At 40.2% G+C, this 13265-nt stretch overlaps 1 long non-coding RNA gene across 1 annotated transcript in view; it reads left to right on the top strand.

The window, feature by feature from the left end:
* The first annotated feature begins 1139 nt into the window (after nt 1-1139).
* Nucleotides 1140-13265, top strand: part of LOC124777788 — a 36024-nt gene continuing 23898 nt past the window's right edge. Inside the window, exon 1 of the long non-coding RNA XR_007015783.1 lies at nt 1140-1251. This is a non-coding gene — a long non-coding RNA (uncharacterized LOC124777788). The remainder of the gene's footprint in view (nt 1252-13265) is intronic.

Genomic DNA, 13265 nt, shown 5'->3' with positions numbered 1-13265 from the left:
ATATATCCGTCTCTCAGCGGTTAACTACAGGTGGGGCGAGCGATGTTCTCGGCTTAGGTACTGGGGGTGTGCTCTGGCCATGTCCTAGACCGTGTGGATTGAACAACAGTATTCGGGCCATAGTTCAGCTAGAATATTTACAGAGGAGTATGTCCAACGCGAGTATAAAGGTACAGGCTGTGACATGGGCGGTCTCGCGCTAGTGGTGTGTGAGAGAGGCAAAGCCAACGATTTTGAATCATCACAGGAGACTTAGGTTAGTGGCTTCGTTTGCCACAATTTTCTTGTGTTGGTTGCGAAACACGAACTGACCATCAGAATTCAAACTTGGCTTATTTGTATAGAAAAAATGTGATATACGTTAATGTAGGTTGGTGCACGTTAGTAAACGGCAGTACACATTAGTACATGTTAGCCGACGAACACGGGTCGGTAATGGGCCGTGGTGGTCGGTAGGGACTTTAACTATTTCATTCCAAGTCCAGGTGGGCGTCTCACTGGTGAAAATAGATTCCCGGTCTAGGTGGACGTGGAAGTTTTCCGCATCAGACAAGTTAATTGATTGATCAATTTAATTAAGTAGTCATGGGAACTTTGTTACATTCACTTCCGGAGGTACTAAGCTCGGCACGCGCTAAGGCTCACGTTTACGGGCGTGTGTTTTCGCGACGATCTTCGATTAGGTAAGTGAAGAATGTGGAATGAATAATGAGAGTGGGTTGATCAATGTACTGGACCACTTGTTGTGACGTCATGGCGGATTCCACTCTCGAGCAAACTTTGGCGCCAAACGTGGGGCAGGGCATTCTTTGTCAGTCAGGTGCTGGATCAACCGACCGACCGTTATGAAGGGTGCAGCGACAGGTTATAACCTGTCCAGCGAACAGTTCTGGCGCCAACTGGTCGGTGGGGGCTGACTCAACTGTACACGAAAACATGTTTACATCGCTGGACCAGTGCGTGTCTGCGAAGCGAGTCGGCGCCAGTAGGCTGTGTGACGTGAGCGGCCGCTGGATCGGCAGCGGGCGCGGACGCATCAGACGGCCGTCACGTGAGGCGACCGCTCGCTTGCCGGTGGCGCGCGGATCGGCAGCGACCGTATGGACTAATTCAGTTGGACTGGGGACCTCGTGGCGGCTGGACTGCGACCTCTAGAATGTGTACTAACTCTGTTGGAGAACAAGTGATGACGGTACTGTTTGAAATAATGACTTCAGTCCTTTTCACACGAATTCACAGGAGGTGATTTACGTTAGTAAAATGCACTTTATTATTATTTGACGCGATTTTCATAGCTTCGGAGTGAAACAATAAGTGACAGCAAAAAATTCAAATTTGGAAGGATGAGGTGGACTTAGGTTAGTGCATATGGCTCAATTGGTTTCTTTTTTTTTTTTCGTATGTGTGACAGATTATCGTGTTTGAATTTGAATTTGTGACAGATTTTTTGTTGTGGATGTAAGGGAATTGGCTTTCTTGCCACAAAAATTGACCATCTTGAATAAATAATAATAAATAATGATAAATGATAATAAATGCTAATAAATAATAGTAAATGATAATAATAATAAATAGAAGTACTGATTTCCAGAGATTATGGCGTGTGAATTTGAGTATGGCGGGATTTTCTATGTTAGTGGAGGTAGGCCAATAATAATAAATGATAATAAATGATAATAAATAATAATAAATAATAATAAATGATGAATGATTATCAATAATAATGTAGACAAGTATGGTTTTGCAGCCATTATCATTTTGGAATTTGAATTTGGAGGGAATTTTCTAGCAGAGGTAGGCCAATAATAATAAGAAATAATAAAAAATGATAATAAATGATAATGAATGGTAATGAATGTTAATAAATGATAATCAATAATAATGAATAATAATAATAAATGAACATAAATAATAATAAATGATAATAAATGAACATAAACAATAATGAGAAGCCTGCCATTATCCTGTTGGAATTCAAACTTCCCGCCTATTTTTTTGGAGGCGTAGGTTAGTGGACATAGCCCAATTGGTCTAGTTTCCCGCCAAAATTCAAAATTCCTGCAATTTTTTCTGGAGGTTAGGTTAGTGGACATAGCATAATTGACCTATTTTCCCGCCAGAAGCCGCCATCTTGGATGACATCATCGCCACCATCTTGAATAAATTTGGCAACAATGCAGAGTGCGCTGAAACATAGATTGTCCCTCTACTCACTACCTCTGAATGGCTCACTGTATGGTGGTACAACACGCACTGTGTTGGTTTCATGAGCGATAAGAAAGACCGGAAATAATGTTTATGTTGATCTCTATCCCAAGTTTCTGTACAGGTTACGAAGCTCTCGGAACCGAGGTGATGCAAAACTTTTTTTGAAGTGTGTGTATGAATGAAGACCGAACTTACACCCCGAAACTAAATGTTTTACCTTGTCACGAGTTGTTGAGTTTCCACTTCATGAGGTTGTCGGTTTGGCCCTGCCTTCTGAATTAGCTCGCTCGTCCATTACCCAATGTGCATCAAGTTGAAAACAAGCTGAAAACTTTTTTGACAGGAAATGGCACCACCCATATGTAAGAGCATTTCTTAACAGTGAACTGCCTCAACAATTAGCCATAATGGGCACATCAATCTTGCTTTCTACCACAGGCTGAACAATTACTCCTCAGTAATTCTCATTCGGATATTGTGATAACCAAGAGGGTACAGCAAGAAATTAATTTTCTCTGCTCTTCTTAATTTATAGTGTTTCGACTGGCTTATAATACACATTTGTTTACACCTGCAATGTTTCAGGCATCCAGTCAATTGGTAGCTGTTTCCACTGCATCTTTGAAGTGCAAGCTTTATGCCTGGTTTGCTAGCCTGTTGAAGAATCAAGTCGGCCGAGGAAACGCATTCCTTCTTGCTGCTAGGGAGACTGAGACTTGGCAACAGTGTACAGTGTAATGATCGAGTTACTTCCTGGAAACTGGAGTGACGCAAACTTATCCTGCTAAATTCAGCTCATATTTTCTCGGTGTTTAAATTAAATAAATTAAATAAGGCCTCCAAGTAGAATTCTCCATGTTGTATACCGTATGAGCACTGGTTACAAAGCTGTTGTTACTAGACAACGTATACTTAGTTCATCAAAAATATTTCACGCTATAAACCAAAGTATAATTTTCTATACTTTCATGTTGGCCAATGTGAGTGTAAAAACATCCACTGTACGTCATAGGATCAAGGCACAATGCATCGCGATTACCTGTTCTGATACTGGTTAACAGGTGGCCATAGACCGATAAAGCAGAAACTGTTCTGATCAGGACAGGCAGCCACGAGCTCTTTCACGGAAACATTTTTCCATGACTTCCCTGTACTGGTGGGTTTGAAAATGAAATAAAAATATCAACTAGCTTCCAAAAGATTGATACTGTTAGCAGACAAATGAAGTGCGGTGTATTAGATTACGGCTGAATCGCGCTCAGTAACTCAGCTTTACTTTTGGAGTGTGCAACATTTAACACGAAGAGGTAGTAAAACAGGGTTGCTCAAGTAGAAGGCAACACTTCCTGTGTTTCCTGTGAAAACTTCCACACCTACACTGTTTGCAGTTTGTGTAGGTTGCCGTTATGCTATTTTATTTCAGTGATTACAAAATCGAGCCGAATGTTCACACTGAGCTAAGGCAGCTACTAAATGGCGATATGATCGAACAGGGAAATGAATGTATTGAATAGGCTATAATCCACTCCAGGAAGTAATGGTGTCAGAATTCTCATCAAGTGTGGCATGGCTGCTTTACGACAAAATTGTAACCCAGCAAAATGCAGTGTTTGGTGATCTGGTAGAGTGCTGCTAGTAATTTTATTTTAGTTAACGAACTGTATACTATGTACGGCCAAAAGACACTTATTTCGTCTTTTATTTGAATTTGAGTTGCACTATTGAATATATTGGTTATGGACTGGGATTCGAACTCGGATCTTGCCATTCGCGGGATCTGATCCCTTCGTGGTGAAATCGCTCCATCAATCCGTTGTTTCCTCAAGATTCCAAATTCCTCAAGATCTTCACGTAAGCTGCATGTCTGGCTTCGAATCCTGGTCCGATGCAAAAGTTTTCATCACACATCAGTCCACATCAAACCCACCAACAAGCAACAGTACCTCCATTATGATAGCTGCCACCCATTCTATATCAAACGGTCCCTTCCCTATAGCCTAGGCCTTTGTGGCAAACGAATCTGCTACAGTCCTGAATCCCTGAACCATTACACCAACTTCCTCATCCCCTCAAACCCAGAACCTCTCACAGAAGAACCCCAAAAGTGCCCCACTTGTGACAGGATACTTCTCGGGACTGGATCAGACTCTAAATGTGGCTCTCCAGCAGGGATACGACTTCCTCAAATCCTGCCCCGAAATGAGATCCATCCTTCATTAAATCCTCCCCACTCCACCAAGAGTGTCTTTCCGCCGTCCACCTAACCTTCGTAACCTTTTGGTTCATGAAATCCCCAAACCACCTTCCCTACCCTCTGGCTCCTACCCTTGTAACCACCCCCGGTGTAAAACCTGTCCCATGCACCTTCCCACCACCACCTACTCCAGTCCTGTAAACCGGAAGGTGTACACGATCAAAGGCAAAGCCACATGCGAAAGCACCCACGTGATTTACCAACTGACCTGCCTACACTGTGACGCTTTCTATGTGGGAATGACCAGCAACAAACTGTCCATTCGCATGAATGGACACAGGCAGACAGTGTTTGTTGGTAATGAGGATCACCCTGTGGCTAAACATGCCTTGGTACACGGCCAGCACATCTTGGCACAGTGTTACACTGTCCGCGTTATCTGGATACTTCCCACTAACACCAACCTATCCAAACTCCGGAGATGGGAACTTGCCCTTCAATATATCCTCTCTTCCCGTTATCCACCAGGCCTCAATCTCCACTAATTTCAAGTTGCCACCACTCATACCTCACCTGTCATTCAACAACATCTTTGCCTCTGCACTTCCGCCTCGACTGACATCTCTGCCCAAACTCTTTGCCTTTAAATATGTCTGCTTGTGTCTGTATATGTGGAGATGGATATGTGTGTGTGTGCGCGCGAGTGTGTACCTGTCCTTTTTTTTCCCCCTAAGGTAAGTCTTTCTGATCCCGGGATTGGAATGACTCCTTACCCTCTCCCTTAAAATCCACATCCTTTCGTCTTTCCCTCTCCTTATCTTTCCTGACGAAGCAACTGTTGGTTGTGAAAGCTTGAAATTTTGTGTGTGTGTTTGTGTGTTTTTTTATTGTGTCTATCTACCAGCACTTTCCCGTTTGGTAAGTAATGGAGTCTTTGTTTTTAATGACTTCATAATAATTAACAAAGGACACCTATTCCTTAATTATGTTTAGAAATGTGTGATTATTTAGTGCATATATTATTATGTTACCTAATGAGTAGTTTTTTTTACCAAAATGAATATAATTTTATCTACATTATGTTTCACATCATGAAATACACATTTCTTGTGAGCAATGTTTCACATTAAAATGAAACAAATTCAAGAAGTTACAATAATTTTATTATTGGCAAATTACTGTCTTGGCAGAAAAGATATGAGACTATTTGCATTACTAAGCAACTATTTGCCACAGCATATTAGTGTTTAACTGTTTGTTTTCTAATTTTGAGCTGTATCGTCCCAATGCACCAAGTTTTCTGTCAGAATTGTTTGACTCAAAGGCTTTGGTCACATAGAGTACTAGATATTTATGGGACACTGAGTATGACACCGATATGAAAGAAATTAGTGTGATGATACAAATTTCTGCAATTTTAAATTAGTGATGTTCACCTTTGAATTGGATTCAATTTTAGTCCATATATGTTTGCACTCAATCATTTCACAGCTCAATATATTTTTGCATATCATTTCCCATAAGGCTTCAATCAGCTAAGCTATTTTTATTTTCCAGAAGAGCACAAGAACACCTTAATGGTACACTATTCATCCACTGTCTCTGAGTTAATCGAGCTAGGTGAAATGTATCAGCGTATGAGGCTGAAAAAGTTGAAAAACAAACACGCATTATTATAATTTTTATTATTGTTGTTGTTGTTGTTGTTTTTGTTGTTGTTGTTGTTTTTGTTGTACAGAATTGTAGAACATATACATACACATTGTATTACAAATTAATTTTTAAATTTGACTAAAAGATCACAGAATTTGTTGTCATGTTCAGACTACCTTTACAAGCATGAAGTTCTCAATAGTATGTCTTACTGTATGTTCTCCTGCACCACAGGTACATTCAGCATTTTCACAACCAACCCACTTCCTCAAGATATGGCCATATTTTCTCTGTCCCATTGGAACATGGTTGAGACTGACCATTCACAACTTGGAAGGGCAGACCCTGCAAACTATTTTGTTGAATGTGAAATTAGACAGCCATTCTGGGACAAATGTTCATTGCAATATTCTTTCCACTTCTCAGTGACATCAAAAATGTCAGTCTCAGGTGGTTTGCATGACTTCAAGCTCTTAGCTGGTGGATTCAGGAAAGCACTGTCTAGAACTGCCAATGAGTTCTTATGACACTATGTTCTTAAGAATTTGCACATCAGCACAGTGTATGTGCACATTCTACCCCATTGTTTCCAGCTATTTTGTGTGGTAGATTTACTTGTGAGCTAAGCTTCCTGGGTAATCTTGTTGTGCTGCTGAAATTACAGCATTGTATTGAGAGATATTTAGGAAATGGTTACATGAAACTTCATTCCCAGCAAATACCACATGTAAAATCCTAAGTGCCACTTTATTATGGAACTGAAACAGTGTGATCTACATTTTACTTAGGTTTGACAGTAGATTCTATTTGTGAAATAACCCAAATAGTATTTTTGAGGTTGCTTGAGAGTGTACTTTCACGATTCTTGATATGCTTGTTCTTATGTATTAAAGGTGGGACATGTACATACTGGATTGTCTTGGAGCTAGTATCTATCATGCTGTGAACAACAAATTAAACAGTATGGGAGTCATGGATGATCCTTGCTGTACTTGAATAAATGTGTTAACTTCTGACATAGGATTACATCAACTAACTTGAGCATCAGGACCCTTGTATATACCCTATCGTAAGCTAGCTGTTGCCAGATACATGAAACCTGCAGCCAGTTTGATGCTTCTCTGAAATCTAGATTCGACCAGTATTGTAAGTGTTAGCACCTGATCATGATAACACCAATTTCTTCTAAAGCCATAATACATGCTTGACTGGGATTATTTTCTCAATAGCCTCTTGAATGTGATTGAGAATTAGGTTCTACAGTAGCTTGTATGTGTGGTTAAGAGGTGAGCTAACTCAATAGCTAGGCACCTCAGTCCCTTCTTTACTTGCTTTCAAGAAGGCAGTTATTTTAGCTTTCTTATACAGGTTAGGCAGTTTTCCTGTTTATGCAAGAGAACGTCACATGCACAGTGAAGGTGGGGTTCTGAACAAGATTTCTTTGCATACAGTTTTTTCTTCACTGTTCATGTTTGTGTCTTCTCTAGTTACATTTTTTAAAGTTTTATTGCTATAGCGGCAACTTCATTAACACAATTCTTTTCTGCTTCTTCTTGGTATTTGTGGATCAGTACAAACTTTCCTTATACATTACATGTTTTACGACAGGAATATATAAAATTCACTCAAGCTGTGCTCATGAAGTATTTCTCTTTTGTCTTTTCTGGTTCAGATCTTCTGTTTCTGTATCAGTTTGTGATTTCTGATATTGCTTGTACATTGAAAGTGATGAAGGAAACTGATAGCAGAGTGTGGTTTCAAACAAGAAACTTCAATTTCCAATTAATTTATTCTCTGATAAAAGCACAATATATAAGACCAGACACACTTTTCAACAACACATATATACACACTCAATGTACACATCAAATCAAAGGCTCTTCATTACCAAAGATAAATACATAGCAAACCGATCATAAGGAGCATAACACATAATTGTGATTCTTTCACTCCGTCTCAGCTCTGTGCAACACTAGTCAACAGCTTTAAATATTTCCAATGCCTGTGACAGTTTTTCAATTTTTTTCACAAAACAGTTTTGTAAAAGTATCAGCTAATTGATTTTCTGTAACAATGTACATAACATATATTTTCCTTATAAATCTATGCTTAACATCAGTGTGTTTTATTCTTTTATATTCTCGCTTGCTGGGTGGCATTACAAGACTGTCTACATAAATTTAAAGTTTTTCATTTTAGGTCGTGGAACAGCTTCTCAGACTACAAGTGTTTTGTAACACAAGTTGCAGGTGATACATATTCTCATTCTGTAGAATACAGTGCTGCAGTATTTATATTTTTTATTTCCACAACTTATGGTGTTAGCAAACAGCTTGATGGAATAACCTCACATTGATTATCTTTCTTAACTGTTGCCTCAGTCAGTACCAAAATAGGCTACTGCAGTCTCACCATTTTTCTCATTTTTATAATGCATCTATGCCTTTTATGCAATGCAGTATTCACTTTAAAAATTTCCAATGTGATTCTTTGGATCACTTTGATAATGACTGAAATAATTAACAGCATATTTAAAAAATCAGATAGTGCTCTTTGAGTTACACAAAGCAAACATCCCATTAACTCCCTGCAAGGCTCTTTCTCATGTATTCTTTCATCACCCTCAACTACTCTGTAATTCAGTTCTAGGGATGTGTTAATGTGATTGCTTTCATTCATACCAAACCTCTTCAACAGATGCTCCAAATAAGTTTCCTGACAGAAAATTATTGTGTCCTCCCTGTTATCTAACTTAATTCCCAAGAACAGTCTCAAAAACTCAAAAACCTCTCATTTTAAGTTTACTTCTTAAAGGAATTTGAATTACTCAACTTTCATCTTACCATTCCCTAAAATGATATCATCATGTGCAAATAAAAACATAAATGTAAGTTACTTGACTGCATGGGCCTGGGTTGAGACCCCTACTGTTGTCAGGATGAGGGAGGCTGGAGTGCAGTGAGCAGGTCAGTTGGTCCACTGGGCACTACTGACACAAGCAGAATCGGAATTTATTATATTAAATTTTACAGTCATGTATTCCTCTCTGTATTGATGCCTAAGCCAGCAGAAGGACATCAAATAGCCTCAGAATGTGTAGATGCTGTCACAGCAATCTGCGGAGGACGTCACCCTGTGGCATCTACCTTACATAATCATGTTGTTGGGTGGGTAGCAGGCCTGGTTGGTGGCAAGCATAGCACATACAACCGGCGTTGCTGCCCGGGAGGAAAACTGCACATTATTAGTGCATTCTCATCAAAGGATTGTGCTCAGGTAACCTCTCAGTAACTCTTCACAATGTGAAAAATGAGTAACAGCATTGCCCTTCCACTACAGAAGACTAAGGACATCAACGGCTGCTTTGAAGTACTAGTCAGGAGCCGCAGCAGCTAACACACTTCCTGAATACTTTGATAGGTTAACAAAGCACCACACACAATCAGCTTGACTCAGTAAGTCAAAGGCAGAAGTCTCAAAATTTTCTCATCAATGGTTGCGACATTGGCAGCTCACAACAACCGAGTGCAGCAGACTAGACATGTAGCAGAATCAAAGGTGGAAGTCATCTTGGTGACCGGTGGCAGCACATCATAGGCTCAGCCTCATAGCTGGTGTCTCACAATGTGAAGACATCAAGGCTCTGAAGCCATTCTGCTTGTCCGAAGCAATGATGTTATGTATGCCAGTGATGACCAAATGTGGCCTCCTTTTCTGGGCTCATCAGTGGTCTTCACCACCCCTCTGTTTTGCAAGAGTGGCTTTCAGGAATTTAGCTTGTCGTCTTTTTCCCATATCACCAAGCTGATAGGTGTTTTTTGTAAAATTTGTACTCTCTCTTGTGAAATCAAGCTATGCTATTAGAATGTCATGATGTCTTCTACTTACCCAAGTAGTGTTGCTGAGTTTACAATTCTGGCCTCTTGCTCACATGAGGTGAGGCAATATCTTCTGGATTTGTTCTGCTTCCACAATATTGGCTATCTGTGTGTTTGTCATTTTGAGTATAACATCAGGCATTGCCTGGATTGCCTTGGCTTGGTGCTAGCTGGAGAGAACTATAAGAAAATTTTATATTTGTCCACAATACTACTGTGTAACAGTATATAGACACTCATCAGCACTGTGTTAAAGTGTCAGGATTTGTGAGGAAGGAAAAGCAGTAGTCACCCATTGAGGTGAAGAAGTTAAACATTTTATAAGGGCATAGTGATTTAATGCAATAATAAAAAGGCAGGCCTAGAGAAGCCACCGAAACTGAATGGGCTGCTGCCCAAGAGAGCAGGAGAGGAGAGCATCTAATTGGGTCAGAAGCTGCCAGCAGAAGAGAATGGACAGTGTGTCCACACCCAGCAGCTGGCCGTGGCTCTATCCACACGTGACCACCTCCAAACCTCCCCATTGGACAGCCAAATTGTAGACGCACGGTTCAGTAGTGTTACCTCATCAGTAACACATGGGTTTACCTGCTGATGATTCAATATGTGAGTTTCAAAGTGGTTCTGTCCGGTTCAATGCAATGTGACTTACGAGCTGAAACTAGCCGCCAGGCAGAAGGCACTGGCGAACATCAATTGAAATACAAAAAATTAAATGTTTATAATATTACATCCATTCAGTAACAGCCCCACTGTACATCTGCTTCGGACAAAGCACACATCTTTAACAAACTTATGAATGTTTAAATTCTGAGATATTGAGTCCTGCATTATACTATGAATTGCTTTGTTTAGCTGACCAACAATACCTGGTTCTACATTAAATCCTTCTGTCATCTTTACATAAATTTCTTCATCTATACCTCCATGAAGGAAAACATTTTTTACATCCACCCAGTTTGCTATCAATTTTTCATGATTCATAACAGTTATACTGTTTTCAATTGTTAATCACATCCCTTCTGCTACAGCATAAAGCCAATCTTCTTTATCTGATCTGCTGCAAATGTCACTGAAAGTGTCTGGAACAGTCTTGACATACATTTCTACATTCAGTGATAATTCAGCACAGCCTTCTATCCATGCCAGATATTTCCTTCCTCTTACACTTCTGTGGATTTCAGGAGATTTCATATCTTCAGCTTCATTATCACTTGACATGGAGTCATTTCTGCAGTCACTGACAGTTTATTCATGAATGCAAACCTCATTCTTTGTGACATCTTTGCAAGAGAACCAATCCTCATTATTAAAATCAAAATGATTTTTATCAAACTTGATGACTCTCCATAGACAGTCTCTCTTCTGTACACTATAGATGATATCCATTAACATAATATCCAACAATGAAGCCTTTCTTTATTCTGGAATCAAACTTTCCAGCAATCACTTCTCCAGTAGTTATAAATATGTCACACAACCACACATTTTCAGTTTCTGCAACTTTGGCATTTCATCATACTGCAAACTAGCAGAGACTATCATTTTTAATGCAGATGTTAGTGTACTGTTTATCAAGTAAAGAATAGTTTGTTCTGCTTCTGACCAGAGAGATTTTCCAAGTTTACTGTTCAACAGGATGCAGTTAGCCTAGTTTTTAATGTTGCTATTCATCTGCTCACTCACTCCATTTTGTTGTGGTACATTTCATCATCAGTTCATAATGGATTCCTTTCTCTTTAAAGAAGCTTTTCATTTTGTTTGACAGACATTCATATCTATTATTGCAATGAAATCTACTAATCCATATAGCTTCATACTGTTTAACATATTCCAGTACTTCAGATTTATTTTGCATCACCTTTCTTTTGCTGTAGCAACAACATCCTCACCTCTTTCAGTCGCTGCTCTTCCATTTTCAAATGTAACTGTGAAACCAGTTGTCTGCAGTTAAGTTGTGAGTTAGTCCAGGAATAAATAAATAAAATCAGCACTCCTTTAACACTGACATAGCTGACAACATTCTTTCACGAGACTGTGTTGCCTTTGCAGATATTCTATCAATGCTGATGAATTCCATGGATAGAAATAACCAGTCAACCACACTTTATTCATGCATGACTGCATGAAACCTAGCACAGCATTCAAAAACAATTGAAGTCACACCATTTCCAAAGCTCACTGACTCCAAAGATAGAGCACTCCTCATTCCAGAGTTACTGGCAATCCATGATCACCACAGAGCTGCCCCCCCCCCCCCCTGTCCGCCTTCCTAGGAGTGTGGAGCACTGGGGAGGGGAAATGGATGTTGTCAAATACAGCAGGGGTGTTGTAGGTCACTTGAAGCATACTGGTTGATTGTGCAAGGTAGCATAACCACCCACACCATGGTTGGTTCAAATGGAAGGCACGGATGGACCATTTCTCACAGAGTCATGGACATTCATGCAAAGTGGACTACAGAAGGTACAATCCACCATCCAATAAGGAGAACGGACCAGTCAACCTGTACATGTGACCTGGAATGGCACGGGAGCTGGCACTGACGAAGGAGAGGCGATGCTTATCTTGAGCATTCCATTGGTGCCGAGTGTCATTATTATTCCGATTGCATCCACCCCATCTGCAACAGGGATTGTGCACAGGATGGTTATGTGTCAGTGGGTGTGGCCCATGTGAAGTGCCCCTCATACGGAGAACGAAGTGTGATATATCTTGTAGCTGTAAGGAAAGCTCATCATGCGGGCACCGAGAAGTGATGATAGAAAAGCAAATCTTGATGATGGTAATTGTAGGGGTACTGTAGGAGAAGGTGGAAGAAATGCTGTAGCTCAGGAGAAAATATAGAACACACTGGGGGAACAGTAGGTGACACACAATGTGTGGTTGAACCCGAGACAGCAGAAGATCACATGCAGAGTCTAGTGAGACAAGGGAGGAGGCTCATCACACACAATCACTGAGCAACTGACAAGCATAGTCCATACCACAGAGTGTGCAAAGTTCATTAAATAACAGTAATCTGCCTACCTTCATTAGTGGTGATGGATGTAGGGCACTCGAATCTAGCTATCCAGGAAGATACAAATGCTCATGCTGTAGAATCCGCCGTAATATCAACAAGAGGGATCGCCTCCATCCATTGTGCAACATAGTTGATATTGGACAAGATATATCTGAAATATTTTGCAAAATAGCGAAAACTTGGTGATGTAACACAGCCAGGACAATGGGTTGAGCAATGCCCATGGACTTATCACACCATAACAGCCTGGCTGAGCCTGATAGGTTGCAAGAAATATCTATAGGGAAGTGGAAGAGGAATCACATGG

The sequence above is a fragment of the Schistocerca piceifrons genome, chromosome 2, assembly GCF_021461385.2.
Source record: "Schistocerca piceifrons isolate TAMUIC-IGC-003096 chromosome 2, iqSchPice1.1, whole genome shotgun sequence".
Classification (NCBI taxonomy): domain Eukaryota; kingdom Metazoa; phylum Arthropoda; class Insecta; order Orthoptera; family Acrididae; genus Schistocerca; species Schistocerca piceifrons.
The sequence above is the reverse complement of the archived record's forward strand: the minus strand, read 5'-3'. Positions and strand labels throughout refer to the sequence as shown.